At 46.0% G+C, this 13,750-nt stretch overlaps 1 protein-coding gene across 2 annotated transcripts in view; it reads left to right on the forward strand.

The window, feature by feature from the left end:
- The first annotated feature begins 1,966 nt into the window (after window positions 1-1,966).
- SIK3 (SIK family kinase 3) overlaps window positions 1,967-13,750 on the forward strand; it is a 92,289-nt gene continuing 80,505 nt past the window's right edge. For both annotated transcript variants that reach the window (XM_083713930.1, XM_083713931.1), the window contains exon 1: window positions 1,967-2,118. The gene's annotated coding sequence lies outside the window, so the exon portion shown is untranslated. The remainder of the gene's footprint in view (window positions 2,119-13,750) is intronic.

A 13,750-nucleotide genomic window follows, 5' to 3' on the forward strand; every position in this document is an offset into this window, starting at 1 on the left:
GTTCTCCACTTGCCTCAGCAGCTCCTCTCTGCTTCACAGAGCCCACTCCAGCCACCCACAACCCGCCCAGCAGAAAACCCACCCAAGTTTTTATATATAACTTTTTATTGATTTTCCAATTTTTAAAAATACTTCAGTACATAATAAAATTGTCTTTTCCCGACTTCCAGACCCATTTTCCATGGTGTTTTAATTTCTCCCCCTCTACAATACCTTCTATTTCTTATACCAACACATCAGTACTGTATTCTCTAGTTCCTTTTGTTGCTCATATTTAAAATCCTCCTTGTGAGTTCATCAAACGAAGATTTCCTTACGTAGTCCAAAAAGGGCTTCCTTCTTCCACAAAACAATCATTGTTAGATTCTCTTATTTCAGCTATTAACTTTGCCAATTCTGCATAGTCCATCACATGGGTGTAGTCAAGGGTGGGGGCGCAGGTACCCCCCCAGATCCTCAAGCACTGTTAAAAAGCATAGAAAGTACTCAATTTTCCGAGGTTCTGCCCCCCTAGCAGAAGCCTGCCCCCCGCAGTGTCTTCTTGTCCTCTATTTACTGTGTATTTTTTACCCGTGATTTCCCAAGAAAGGCTCAACAACTTTGACTTCCTTAAATAAAAGCAAAAAAGAAACAAGAAACAAAGTTGAACAACTTTGGCGGCCCCTAAAAATATCCTGGCTACGTCAGTGGTCCATCTGACCTTACTTCTCCATTCTTCTTTGGTGGGGAATGCTTCCACCCATTTTTGTGCATGCATAAATCTTTTTCTTTTCTTTTAAACTGTCCCTATAATCCCCAAGATTATTTTTAAGACAGTATCTTAAAAAGCAGAGACATCACCTTGCCAACAAAGGTCCGTATAGTTAAAGCTATGGTTTTCCCAGTAGTGATGTATGGAAGTGAGAGCTGGACCATAAAGAAGGCTGATCGCCAAAGAATTGATGCTTTTGAATTATGGTGCTGGAGGAGACTCTTGAGAGTCCCATGGACTGCAAGAAGATCAAACCTCTCCATTCTGAAGGAAATCAGCCCTGAGTGCTCACTGGAAGGTCAGATCCTGAGGCTTAGGCTCCAATACTTTGGCCACCTCATGAGAAGAGAAGACTCCCTGGAAAAGGCCCTGATGTTGGGAAAGATGGAGGGCACAAGGAGAAGGGGACGACAGAGAACGAGATGGTTGGATAGTGTTCTCAAAGCTACTAACATGAGTTTGACCAAACTGCGGGAGGCAGTGGAAGACAGGAGGGCCTGGCGTGCTCTGGTCCACGGGGTCACGAAGAGTCGGACACGACTAAACAACAACAGCAACAACAAAAATAATCCCCAAGAGAAAGGCCAACCCACCCAAGTTTCTGATGCCAAGAGACCCCGGCTGGCTAGGAGGACTTCAGCCTTGGGCGACAGCCTCCCAGCCTCCCTCGGCAGCCGGCGCTCCTCTTCCTCATGTGGCGGTGCAGCCGCCCGGCTCTGCAAACGAACCGCGGGTCGCACGTGCGAAAGGCGGCGCGTCGTGTCGGGCGGCCCTCGTGCAAGCGAAGGCAAAGGCTCCTGGTCGGGCCCTGCTCTGGAGCGCGCGGGGACGAGACCACTTCATTGGTGGTCTCCCACACGGCTTGACCTGCAGCTGCCGCCGGAATTGCAACGAACGGGCAGTTTGTCCCTTCGCGCTCCCCGTAGCCGTCGCGCGCGCCGGCCGCCTGCCGTGCGCGCTGACGTCCCTCTCGCGTCAGAAGCCGCCGCGGCTGGACCCGCGCGCGGCTCCTCCTCCTCCACCACCTCCTCCTCCGCCGGTTGCCATGGCGGCGGCTGGGGCCCCGCCCCCGTGCGGATGAGCTCACGCGGTGCCGCAGCCCCGGGAGGAGGGGGGAGGGGCGGCTGCTCCCTCACAACAAGATGGCGGCGGCGGCTGCAGCGTCCGGTGGCGGCGGCGGCGGTGGAAGCGCCGGGGGCCCCCCGCTCCCGGCGCCCGGGACCCGCCTGCCTCCCCCGGCCCCGCCGCCCTCCGCGGCCCGCCCGCCGGGCCCCGCGCGCATCGGCTACTACGAAATCGAGCGCACCATCGGCAAGGGCAACTTCGCCGTCGTCAAGCTGGCCACGCACCTCGTCACTCGCGTCAAGGTGAGGCGGGCGCGACTCTGAGGGGCCTCGGACCCGCTGCTCCGTCGCCCGGTCGCCTGACAGCTCCGCTCCCCGAGGCTGGAGCGCGCCGCCCCCGAGGCCTTGCGGTGGGGGGTCGCGTCTGCTTCGTGCCCGGCAGCGACAAAGCGAGAGGGGAGACCAGACCAGACCGCCACCCCGGCACCGGCCACCCCGGCTCCTCTCCTTTCCCCTCCTCTTTTGCTGGGAATGCCGGCGGGAGCCTTCCGAGCCCCGCCACGCCGAGAATGTGCGTGGCGCGGCTCTGGGCATCCCCGGAGGCGTTGCAACGAGCTCCTTGGGCTTGCAGGAGACTGGCTTGGGAAGGTGGTCTTGCTCCTTTCCTCTTCGCTGTGAGGGATGCTGTTGCCGCCTCCCCGTCCAGTATTTGGTCCCCACAACCAGGCTGCCCTGCTTGTGCTCCCGCTTTCCGCGCTCCCGGAGAGGGGAGGCTTCTCCCGAGAGTGCCACTTTTCCCTGCCAGAGCAAACCTGGTCGTTTCTTTTGCCTGCTGACTCGTTGAAGTACCTGTGGTCCAGGCAGGCGCTGCTGCTGGGTTGCTGTGGACCAGCCACATGTGGCTAGGGATGCAGGCACCCTGGGTGCCTCCATGCAAAGTAGCCACGGTGGTAACTTTGAGAGCACCTTGCTTTCCGGCACTGATAAGGTTCATCAAAAAGCCGGGCACGGTCTTGCTGTCAGTTTGCACTGGGCCTCTGTTGATCTCCGACTAATAAAGAAAATTCCCCTCCTTTCTCTCTCTCTCTCTCTCTCTCTCTCTCTCTCTCTCTCTCTCTCTGTGTGTGTGTGTGTGCGCCTGTCTGTGGAAAGGAGGTCTTTAGGAGATGGTTCAGAAACTTCAGTTAGATTTTTGTTTCATTTAAATTTTGCTTAAACAGCAGAACCTTTTAAGGCTACTCATGACCTGTTTTTATTCAGTGAAGGAGGATTGGAATGCTTCTCTGCTGTTGAAAAGAGCAAGGGCAATGAGCGTTGCCTTTTGTGAGGCCTGGCACCTGTTAGCAGAGCTTAGTGCCTTTTTCTTTAGTCAATTTCTTTCATATGCTTTGGTGCATTAGCTGGCAATGCGTACCTGTGCTAGCTGCTTACGTTTGCCATGTTGGATGATGGCTTCATAGTGGCAGGGTCCCTTTCCATCAATTGGGATCTGATTTGGCATTTTTTCTGTCCAAGGTGTGATATTCTGAAACTGACCAGATTATTTCATTCATCATTTGATAAGAATCTAAACCAAAGCTGGTCACTTTCCAAGGATACTTCTGCTTGGGGCAGGACAGAATTTCCTGTCTGATCTGGTGGCAGCAGCCTTGGAATCTTACACCTTCTCTTAAAGCATGAAGCCTGACTACTGGCAGCAGTAGTCTCAAGATTTTTGCCCTGTAAGCATCTTCTGAGATGGCAATTATCATTCTGCATGTGGAAAGGAGTAGTCTGGCTTGTGATGGTTGATCCCGGGTGACTGATGGAAGGAGGGTGTCACCAGCTGCTCTGATGGTACTTTTGAATTCTGGGTCTGAGAGGAGAAAGCAACTTGATGAGATCAATAGTGGGAGAAAAGGGATTTTGGGTTGTTGGGGGGGGGGGTTTGGTTTCCTGCCATGTAATCTATTCCTTAATCACCAGTTACTGCTGCTAAGAGTGATCCTTGTGATTTTATTTTTTTTGCACATATGTAACTTCTAATTGAATTGTTAAATGGCATTGAAACTCAAGGACTACAATCTTTGACTCTATCTTTTACTTTCCCCTTTATGTACGTACATATATATCTGCCAACTGAGGACTACAGTTTATTCATTTGTTAAAGTGGACTCTTGTCCATGAAATAATAAATAAATAAATAAATAAATAAATAAATAAATAAATTTTATACCCCGCCCATCTGGCTGGGCTTCCCCAGCCACTCTGGGCAGCTTCCAACCAAATTAAAATACAGTAATACATCAAACATTAAAAGCTTCCCTAAAAAGGGCTGCCTTCAGAAACTTGCCATAACGAATTAGTTGGTCTTCAACATGCTACATTGAACCAAACACAGGTACTACTTGTATCCTCTGATCATGAAGCTGAATTTTGGGTTGTCATCTTAGCTGCTGGGCCTTTTAGATTGATGATGTGCTAAGCAGCTGTTTGTTCATCAAATGTTGCTGAATGCAGCTTGACAGCCAGTCTGACTAACCAACATATACAGTGGTACCTTGGGATAAGAACTTAATTTGTTCTGGAGGTCCGTTCTTAACCTGAAACTGTTCTTAACCTGAGTTACCAGGCCTCCCGCTGCTGCCGCGACACCATTTCTGTTCTCATCCTGAAGCAAAGTTCTTAACCCGAGGTTCTATTTCTGGGTTAGCGGAGTCTGTAACCTGAAGCGTCTGTAACCCGAGGTACCACTGTACATTATGAGAAATTCTCCTATTGTTGGAATAAGTCAGGTGAGAATAAGTCAGTGCTCCTGCTTTTTGCCTGCTCCCATCTACTGTTAATCTGGTGCCAGGGGCAGCAATGCAGAAATCTGCAGAAATCTGGAATAAAATCTTCATCTCTGTCTGCAGGCTAGTCCAGCAGAGCTTCTAGGTCAGCTCTGTTACTTGTGCTGATATTTTGTTTCTATATAGTGTAGAAAGCAGACAGGAAACAGTGGTCCTATGATGGTGAGTTTCTGATCTATGTAAGAAGCCCTTGGGTCCATCTAGGGCTGTGGTGTGCAACATCTGAGCTGGCACAGTGTTGCTGGTGCTATCGTTCAGTTTGTTGCAGAGCTTAATTGCTGCTTTCTCCATACCTGTGGCTTTCCAGTTGTTGTTGGACTACAACTCCCATCACCCCTGACCATGACTCATGCTGGCTGGGGTGATGGGAGTGGAGTCCAACAACAGCATATGGGTGCATGCACTCCAGGTAGTTTCCCAGGTAGAGCTATCCTCCACTGTTAAATTCATATTTAAAAAGCCTGACTCAACCAGGATTACTGACAGTGGTTGATGTTAAAGTCTATGAAAATATCAGGGTAAAAGCTGTGTTAATGAATAACAGAGGCTTAGTATGGGAACTGAAGTTTGAAGAACCTGCTTCTATGAGAGTTTTCCCTGCATATCTTATGATCTGGAGCCCATTCTGAATACAAAAACTTATTGACTGAGGAGCTCCTGGATTGCTAATCCAAGGGCACCTTCCACTTGCAGAAGGTACCAGCACCCAGAAGAGGGTTCTTGCTGGAAAGTGCGTGAGGCAGGAGGAAGTAACTTCTATTTCCCCAAGCCCCCAGAATCACTTCCCATGCTGTTCTGGAATCCCCTGGAGCAGCTTTTTAGGGGACTGTAAGAGAAAGGGGGAATTGATGAAAATTGCCACTCCAACCCCTTCTTATAATGTGAGCACCAAGTAGAGCTCTCTGTTCATTATGAGAATGGATTCAGCTCATTGCATCTGACACAAGAAATCTCAATTTAAAATAAATCTTACTTTCCTCCACCTTGTTTTGTTCAGAATGGGTCTTAGTTGCACAAAGACTTTTTCGTAGCTTCTTGGATCAAGAGACTGACTAGCATATATCTGAAATGCTTCTTGAACCTGTTGATTCACTTCTGCCAGTGGGTGGAGAAGAACTGCTGTTCCTTGGAAGTCAAGTCTCTGATCAGTTTGAGCAACTTGCATTCTGAGAATATTTAGCCTGACCCGAGTTTGTAATTCAATCAAGAGTTCAAAGTGAATTCTTGAAGGCCAAATATCTGACCTGTACTCTCAAAACATGTGTGGGTGGGTGGGGGCAGGTGAGAGAAGAAATGCAGACTTTGAAGAAGGGGCAGAGGATCCTTGTGCCTCTCAAAACCTTTTCATCTAAAGGTTCCTCAAGTTCATTTTGTTGTCTCCAGCAAGCAGAGTACATGACCAGCAGATGTCTGCTTATGCGGGGTTTCTCCAGTCCTTGTGTTTTTCTGTGGTCTCAATTGGAGGCAGTCACCGTAGTGATTCAGAGATGGCTGGCTGCAAACAGGCTTAGAAACAAATAGGTGATTGTTTACAAAGTCCACCAGAAAGCCTGAAGTGTTGAGCAAGGCACTAATACTGAAGTGGGAAAGTGTTGTGGGGAAATCCCCCCCCCATGCCCACCCCACCCGCCTGCATTCAAAAGCAGGCCAGTGTTTCTTAGTTAACAGGAATTCTGTCTGGGGCTTGACTTAAGTAGACTTTGGTTGGGACAGACAGATCCATGGAAAACTGGAGCCCTGGGGCAATATCCAAAGGTTTCACAGAGTTTTTGTGATAGTAATTGAAACATTGGGGGGAGGATGGATCTGACTGCAGGAGAGGTTACCCATCTATTTCCCCCCTGTCTGCTTATGGTGAAGCTGCAGAATCCAAGAGTCCTGTTTGTTAAGAGCTCTTGGAGAATGGAACTCCCAGTAAAATTGGCAAAGCCACAAGCATTGAAAAATATGGAACATGCTTCTGTTTTACAACTCTGAGGATCATTTTGGAAGGGCAAATAGGTGAGAGGAGCTGTTGTATTAGACCAATAACATTTCAAGGTTCACAGAACATGTCATTGTTTTTTAGATTCTGGGAGACTCAGTGTGGCTTGCTTCATACAAGTCTTAAGTTCTTGCTTGTTACAGCGGTAACTTTATTGCCTACTTGCCTTTCTTTATGGAAGATCCCTTGCTTCTCAGTAGAGACTTCTAGCTTTCCCAGTAGCCTTTCTCCAGTCTCCTTGTCTGTCAGAAATTCTTTTGAGCTTAGCGCTGGCAAGATTCCTTCTAAGCAGAAGGCCACAAACACTGTTGAAATGGACCCTTTCACTTAAAAGCGCAGATGGTCCATTTATTTACTGCGTTCTTGCTAACCTTGAAAATATGTTTGCTGAAATTCACTGTGATGGAACATTGTGGTAAGAGAGCATTGTTCACTTGAAAAATGCAGGCTATTTGGTTTCAGAGACAATGTTTAGATGCTGCTATCTGGGAAATAAACTTTGATGCATGCATGCGAAGCTAGGTTTAGAGGAGCTGATTTTAAATCCTGTTAACTTTTAGTGTATGGCAAGGATGCTGCTGTCAGCTAGACAGGAACCGACTTGCTTCTCTGGGGGTATTAACAGGACACCTGCAGGATATCTTACTGTGTTCCTCCCTCTCTGTTTCCTGTGTCCTTTCACCTCATTTCTCTTGCATTCTGATGTTGCACAAGGAGGAGGGAAAATGCTCTATGACCTCTCTACCAGGCTGTTGTGTACAAATCCTTCTAGTGGCCTTGTTGAGATACAGAGTAGAATTTGCTGCACTGTCAACCCAGTGGTGTCATTGCAGGCAGAGGGAGTTTGAAATTGCCCCATTACTGGGCAGTGCCATGTGTGTGGTGTCCGTTACTCAACTGTGGCGAGGCTTGGGCCCTAATCCGCTAATTTATTCTGGATGTAGTTTTGTTGGTGATCTTCTGATTCTCTCTCACAACATTATGCTGTGTACCTGTATTTGCGTACAATATAGTATTTTGTACAGAAACCTGATGTGCATCAATAGCGCATTGCATTTGGCAAATATGCAAGTGCTCGCTCAGTAATGCTGCAATCCCTCCATCTTGTGTCCTCAGGAGGGCCAGGTAGGCTTTGTCTGAGATGCATACTCACAGTCTCCATAGTTAGTTCTTGGTTTCCTGCCTTTTCCTTCTGGAAGCTCAACTTGCAAGGGCTGATTACCTTGTCATATGCTGGGGACAATCCTGACAAGTCTAAGGTGAAGCTGTTACTGATAGTGTAGCCTTTTCCTCACATATCACTCATGCCTGAGAACATGGGTAGGCAAACTAAGGCCCCCGGGGGCCAGATCTGGCTCAATCGCCTTCTAAATCTGGCCCGCAGATGGTCCAGGAATCAGTATGTTTTTACATGAGTAGAATGTGTCCTTTTATTTAAAATGCATCTCTGGGTTGTTTGTGGGGCCTGCCTGGTGTTTTTACATAAGCAGAATGTGTGCTTTTATTTAAAATGCATCTCTAGGTCATTTGTGGGGCATAGGAATTCGTTCATCCCCTCCAATATAGTCCGGCCCCCAAGGTATGAAGGACCGGCCCCCTGCTGAAAAAGTTTGCTGACCCCTGCCTGAGAAGTTGATTGTTTGTTGTCTAACTCCTCAGTCAATTTTAATTTAAGCTGCACTATAATCTGAAAGCAACTTAACTTGCCAAGTTGCCAGAGTTACCACCTCAATATTGGTATCTGCACTTGATTTCCCAGGCTGCTCTAGTTTACCCCCCAGTTTACCAATATTTTAACTAGGAAAGTGAAATTGCTTTTTTTGCTGACATTTCACATTTGGTGGCTTCTGGCAAATGTGGCTTCCTGGTTGACCTAACTTCTGAGTCTGAGGTGTAGGATGTTGAACAGCAACCACGATTCTGTTTGTTGAAATCCTCTGTAATCAGATCAGCAGAATGCATCATCATCATCATCATCATCATCATCAAGCGAAGCCCTACTACTAGCTGAGGTGGGGAAAAGCTTCTGTTCTTTGGGGAATCTGTAGGACTTCTTATATGGCATGTTTGGAAGGGCTAGTTGTTGAGAGCATTTGTGATTTGTTACTTGCCTGAATGCAGAAGAAGAAAAGGGTCATGTTCAGGGCTGTTCTCCTTCCCTGTCCAACTCTTCTGCTGTTCCTCATGCACATACCTCCCTCTGCCACACAAAGCAATGTATGTATACTAGGAGACTGCTGTCTTCTGATCATGGCATAGTGGTAGCTTGATGTGGCCTTCTTTTCTGGTTCAGATCTTTACTCACAGTGCACAGGGACTATGATTCCCCTTCCTCTCTATCAATTGAATCTTGTGAAATATGTCTGACATCTATTGGAAAGACACCTTTTCTAGAAGTACTCCTGGGGCTTGTGGTTTCTCAAAGAATCCTGATATGTTTGCTGTTGAATGAAGAAGGATGTGGAAAAGAGGCAGAGAACTGTTGCCAGCATATTCACTCTGTGATTCCCTTGACGCTCCTTAGAAGCAGAAGAACGCATTAATCGCCAACATGTATTTAACTGTGCTATCTGACTCTAAACAACTCTTAACTTCTAAAAGTATTTTAGTGTAGTCAGCAAAAGGACCACTATAAAATGTTCATCACCTCCAGCTCAGTTCTGTTGACAGGTGACATTTGTGTGTCTCAAAACACCTCCTTTTGTGAGGGCTGTAAAAACTGGAAAGTGTGTAGGTGTGTCAGGGGAGGGGGGATTAAGGTCTAGCTCTTGCCTAAAGGTAAAAGGTAAAGGTACCCCTGCCCGTACGGGCCAGTCTTGACAGACTCTGGGGTTGTGCGCCCATCTCACTTAAGAGGCCAGGGGCCAGCGCTGTCCGGAGACACTTCCGGGTCACGTGGCCAGCGTGACATCGCTGCTCTGGCGAGCCAGAGCCGCACACGGAAACGCCGTTTACCTTCCCGCTGGTAAGCGGTCCCTATTTATCTACTTGCACCCGGAGGTGCTTTCGAACTGCTAGGTTGGCAGGCGCTGGGACCGAGCAGCGGGAGCGCACCCCGCCGCAGGGATTCAAACCGCCGACCTTTCGATCGGCGATCGGCAAGTCCTAGGCACTGAGGCTTTAACCCACAGCGCCACCTGCTCTTGCCTAACCCTCCCCAAAGAAAAGAGCTCCACATGATCAAATCTGAGGAAACAAGACCAGAACTTTGGTGTTCTCTCAACCTCTTATCAGGTGGTGCTGGAGAGCTCTCTGCAATATTGAGATTTAAGGTAGATCAAAATCTTGTTCAGCATTTATTTCCATGGTTAGATAATGCCAAAAACGCGTTATGAAGAGTTCACTTGTTTGCTTCGTAAACAAACAGCACTTGCTCATCCCTCCCTCTCTTGTTGGTTGTACTGCAGCTTGTTTTCCAGTGACTGTCTGCTGGGGTGGGAGAAAGGCCAGAAAGAGGATCAAAGTTGGCTGACCGACTTTGGGACTAGTGTGTCCTGTGCTGCACCCCTTTTGGAAGGGAAATTGGTAATTGGCATACTGCAGGCACATGACTCCCTATGTCTGGTGGTAGGCACTGATGATTCCAGAGATCTACATGCAGTGGCTGTACACCATCCACAAGAGACAAAATTTCTGAAGTGCCCTGGATTTTGAGTCATTGTTGGAAAAGACTGGAAATTGCTCTAAGAAACAAATTGAATTAGTGACTTGTGGTCACGTTCATGTTGGGTGGGGACAAGAGAAGTGCATGTGTGCCCTTAAATGCCCTTTGCTTTCAAGATCTGTATTAACTGGTGAAGCTTTGCTCGAATCCATATTCTGTGGGTCACTTGGTTTTTTTAAAAGATCATATCTAAAGATCACTTTGAATCTATAGGTAATATAATTCCACATTTGCAAATTGGACTTCCAGGCTTCTGGAGCCCTGTTTGCTATTTATTCATATTGAAATACTAAATAAAATCAATATTACAAATAATAATAAAAAGAATCATAAAATTCAAAACAAATTCAGAACTCCAGTTACATAAAATGCCAGTGAATGGGACAAAAAAAAAAAAGGAAGTCCTGTCAAAACAAGCAAGTATTTTAAGGCCTTCTGAAAAGCCTGAAGTGTAGCCACCTGCCACAGCTCTATAGAGAAAGGCTTGGAGAAGCCCCAAGCATCAGTGGTACCCTCTTTTCAGTATGTATTGGGGACTTCTGCGTGGAGATGAGTCACTTGTTCTAAAAATGACTAATGACTGCGAATCATTCTGAAACAACTCTCTTTTGGTGTGTGTGTGTGTGTTAGGTAACGGAGGCTGCTGGGCTACAGAAAATCTCTCTATGCAACCAATAATATTTCTTCTACTGACGACTCTTGGGCCACTCTTAACAGGCTGTAGCTCATCCTTTTATTAGTGCTCCAGATGTGATATGAATTACCTGCTTCTGGAGATCACAGAGCATGAAAGTGTTCTCTGCTCCCACCACTGCTCTTCGGCATTTCAATCTGTCTGATCTTGTTTGGCCTAGGGGCACTGCATGGTATTATTATTATTATTAATAATAATTAAATTTGTATACTGCCCTCTACCCACAGGTCTCAGGGCGGTTCTCAATATAAAATCACAATATAAAAACACAAAACATAATAAAAACAAGAACAACCCAATAATCCCTCTCCTCCCCAACACATTTTAAAAGGGCATTGGATGTCAATAGCCAAAGGCCTGGTTAAGGAAGAACACTTTTTTATTCTAAATCTTTAAAAGTTTCTTTGGTATGTCTCTCTCAATATTTATTAAAATATTTGTATGGCATCTTATTCCTAGGAACAGCATTCAGGGTGGCCACTGACACGTTACTGTAGCAAAGCTGAAACAACTGCAAAAGTGAAAGCAGAGCTAAAGCTTTAGATGAAACAAGTTACACTGTTTCTGTATTTCTATATATAAATAAAATGTTTTCCAAGCCCTTCTTTGCTTTGTGTGTCCCCTCTCTCCCATGATGTCTGTAAATTGGCCCTGTCTGAAGAGATAGGCATGTTCTCTTTGCTTCTGAATCAATTCTATTATCAGTTTTGTCACATTATTTTACTGTCTCTTGAAAATGTCTGAAAGCTATACATGTTATGTATCGGTCTTGTTGGGCATGCAAAAGAAGGAGAGTGCTAACTGTGGAAACTTGCCCCCCCCCCAACTGGAATGGTATTGTGTGATTTTTATTTGGTCTCAGTAAAAAAACCATTTAGGACATTTTAATCTACATTTTGAGTGCCACATAACTCTTTTGCTTAATGTTAAAACATAAGAGTTTGGGGGGGGGGTTAAAATAGTTTGTTAATAGAGGGCAAGAGCATGGTGGGTGCTCTTATCTGCAGCAGAGGGTATCTTCGGATCCTTCTTGCAAAATGTCTGGGTTAGCTTGTGCCAATGTTACACTGAAGCAAAGAACACATAGTAGCAGTTCCCACTCTCTTTTTGCATGTATTATGGTAAATAAATGACAGCTACTCAAGTCTGTCCACACACATCCAAGAAAGTGTGTTTTTTTAAACTCTTGTCTTTTGAGTGGTTTTGTCAGGTTGGCCAAGCAAGTTCCTAGGGTGCTTGTTAATTCCCATGTGGGAATTAAAATATTGCAGTGTTTTTAACTGGGTCTTCCTGTTCACAGTTCAGCTCCAGTCAGGCCCTCTTCCAGGATACTCCATTCCATTCCATTTCATGCCACCTCCCAGCCTTGGAGCTGGGAAGGCATGGGGATGGATTTGCTGCTACAACAATGCCTGAAAGTTAGGGAGAAGGCTAATAGCATACCATGCTTTCCAGAAAGCAATGGCACAGTTTCCACGACAGAATGGGAAACAATTCACAGGATTGTTATAGGGATAACACAGATAATTGGTGTTCAATCTGCTTTGAACAGTCTCTTTTCTTTAAAAAAAAAATACAGTGAATGTTGATAGGAAAGGCAGGAACTTGATGAACAGTACCTTGTTGCCTGTTTGCCATACATCAAAATCTCCCTTTAGAATCTGGGGTTGAACAGTGCTTGTGTTTTATGTGATTGAGCCTGCAGTAGCAAACTGGACGAGAATCTGACATAGTGACCTTTCTCTGCTTTGGAAGTGCTTGGTTGTCAGTTTTGGTTAACTGTGAAATTCCAACCTGACATTGCAGAAGGCAAGGTAGTGTCTCCTGAGCTGGTATGTAGTTAATTGTCAGCCAACGCAGGGCTGGACATTCACACACCTCATATGTCAACTGTTTTGCTTATCTGAATGTTGCTATGAAAGAAGTTTGTAGAGGAGAGACTAATAAGCTTGGGAGGGGAAAATCTCTGTTGAGGTTATAAACTGATTAAAACCGGACTCCAAGATTATGAAGAGTGGTTAAAGAAATGTGGATTGCATCTTTCCCAGCTGTGAGGCAACATAGATATGCTGGAGTGATGGTAAGATCTACTTAAATTGCTAAATTGTCTTGGCCAGTGAGTTGGAATAGTCCTCATAATGACAACTGTGTACACAGAGTACCACTCCAATTTTTATTTAAAAAATCCTACCCAGAAAATCTCTGTCTTTCAAGCATCTAGAGAAGACAAACCAGTAGAGCCAGCACAATAATGCAGAGTTTGTAAATATACCCTGCCAAAATTGGTACCTCCAGCACTCGTGCACTAAAGCAGGCAAGTTGCTTGTTCATTGCTGTTTCTAGTGTCGTATTTGCCTCGGGAGAGGCTGGCTAGGCTTGGCCCTGCAGCAGCCTAAGCTTAATAGAAGAATGGAAGATTAAGAGACTTTCAGAAATGTAACTAATTTGTGTGTCCTTTTTTGAGAGAGAGAATGAAGCTACCAAAGTTAAGACAAATGTAGGATTCCCAACATTGTGCTCATGAAGTTAGTAGTGTTTAATTCAATGCTTATCCAATCTCAGCAAACTCTGCTGTTATCCCATCACTTCCACATCTAGACCTCAAGATTCAGATAGTTAAGCCCCCGTTTCCTGATTTGACTCTGACTTCCAAATGTGGACTCTCCCGGCCCCCATGAATTTGGTAACATGCTCTGAGCGGATTGTGTGTAGTTCTCCTCCCAGAATGACTACTAAAACCAAAGAATATATTTTAGCATGAC

This window comes from Podarcis gaigeae (genome assembly GCF_964106915.1).
Source record: "Podarcis gaigeae genome assembly, chromosome: 15".
Classification (NCBI taxonomy): domain Eukaryota; kingdom Metazoa; phylum Chordata; class Lepidosauria; order Squamata; family Lacertidae; genus Podarcis; species Podarcis gaigeae.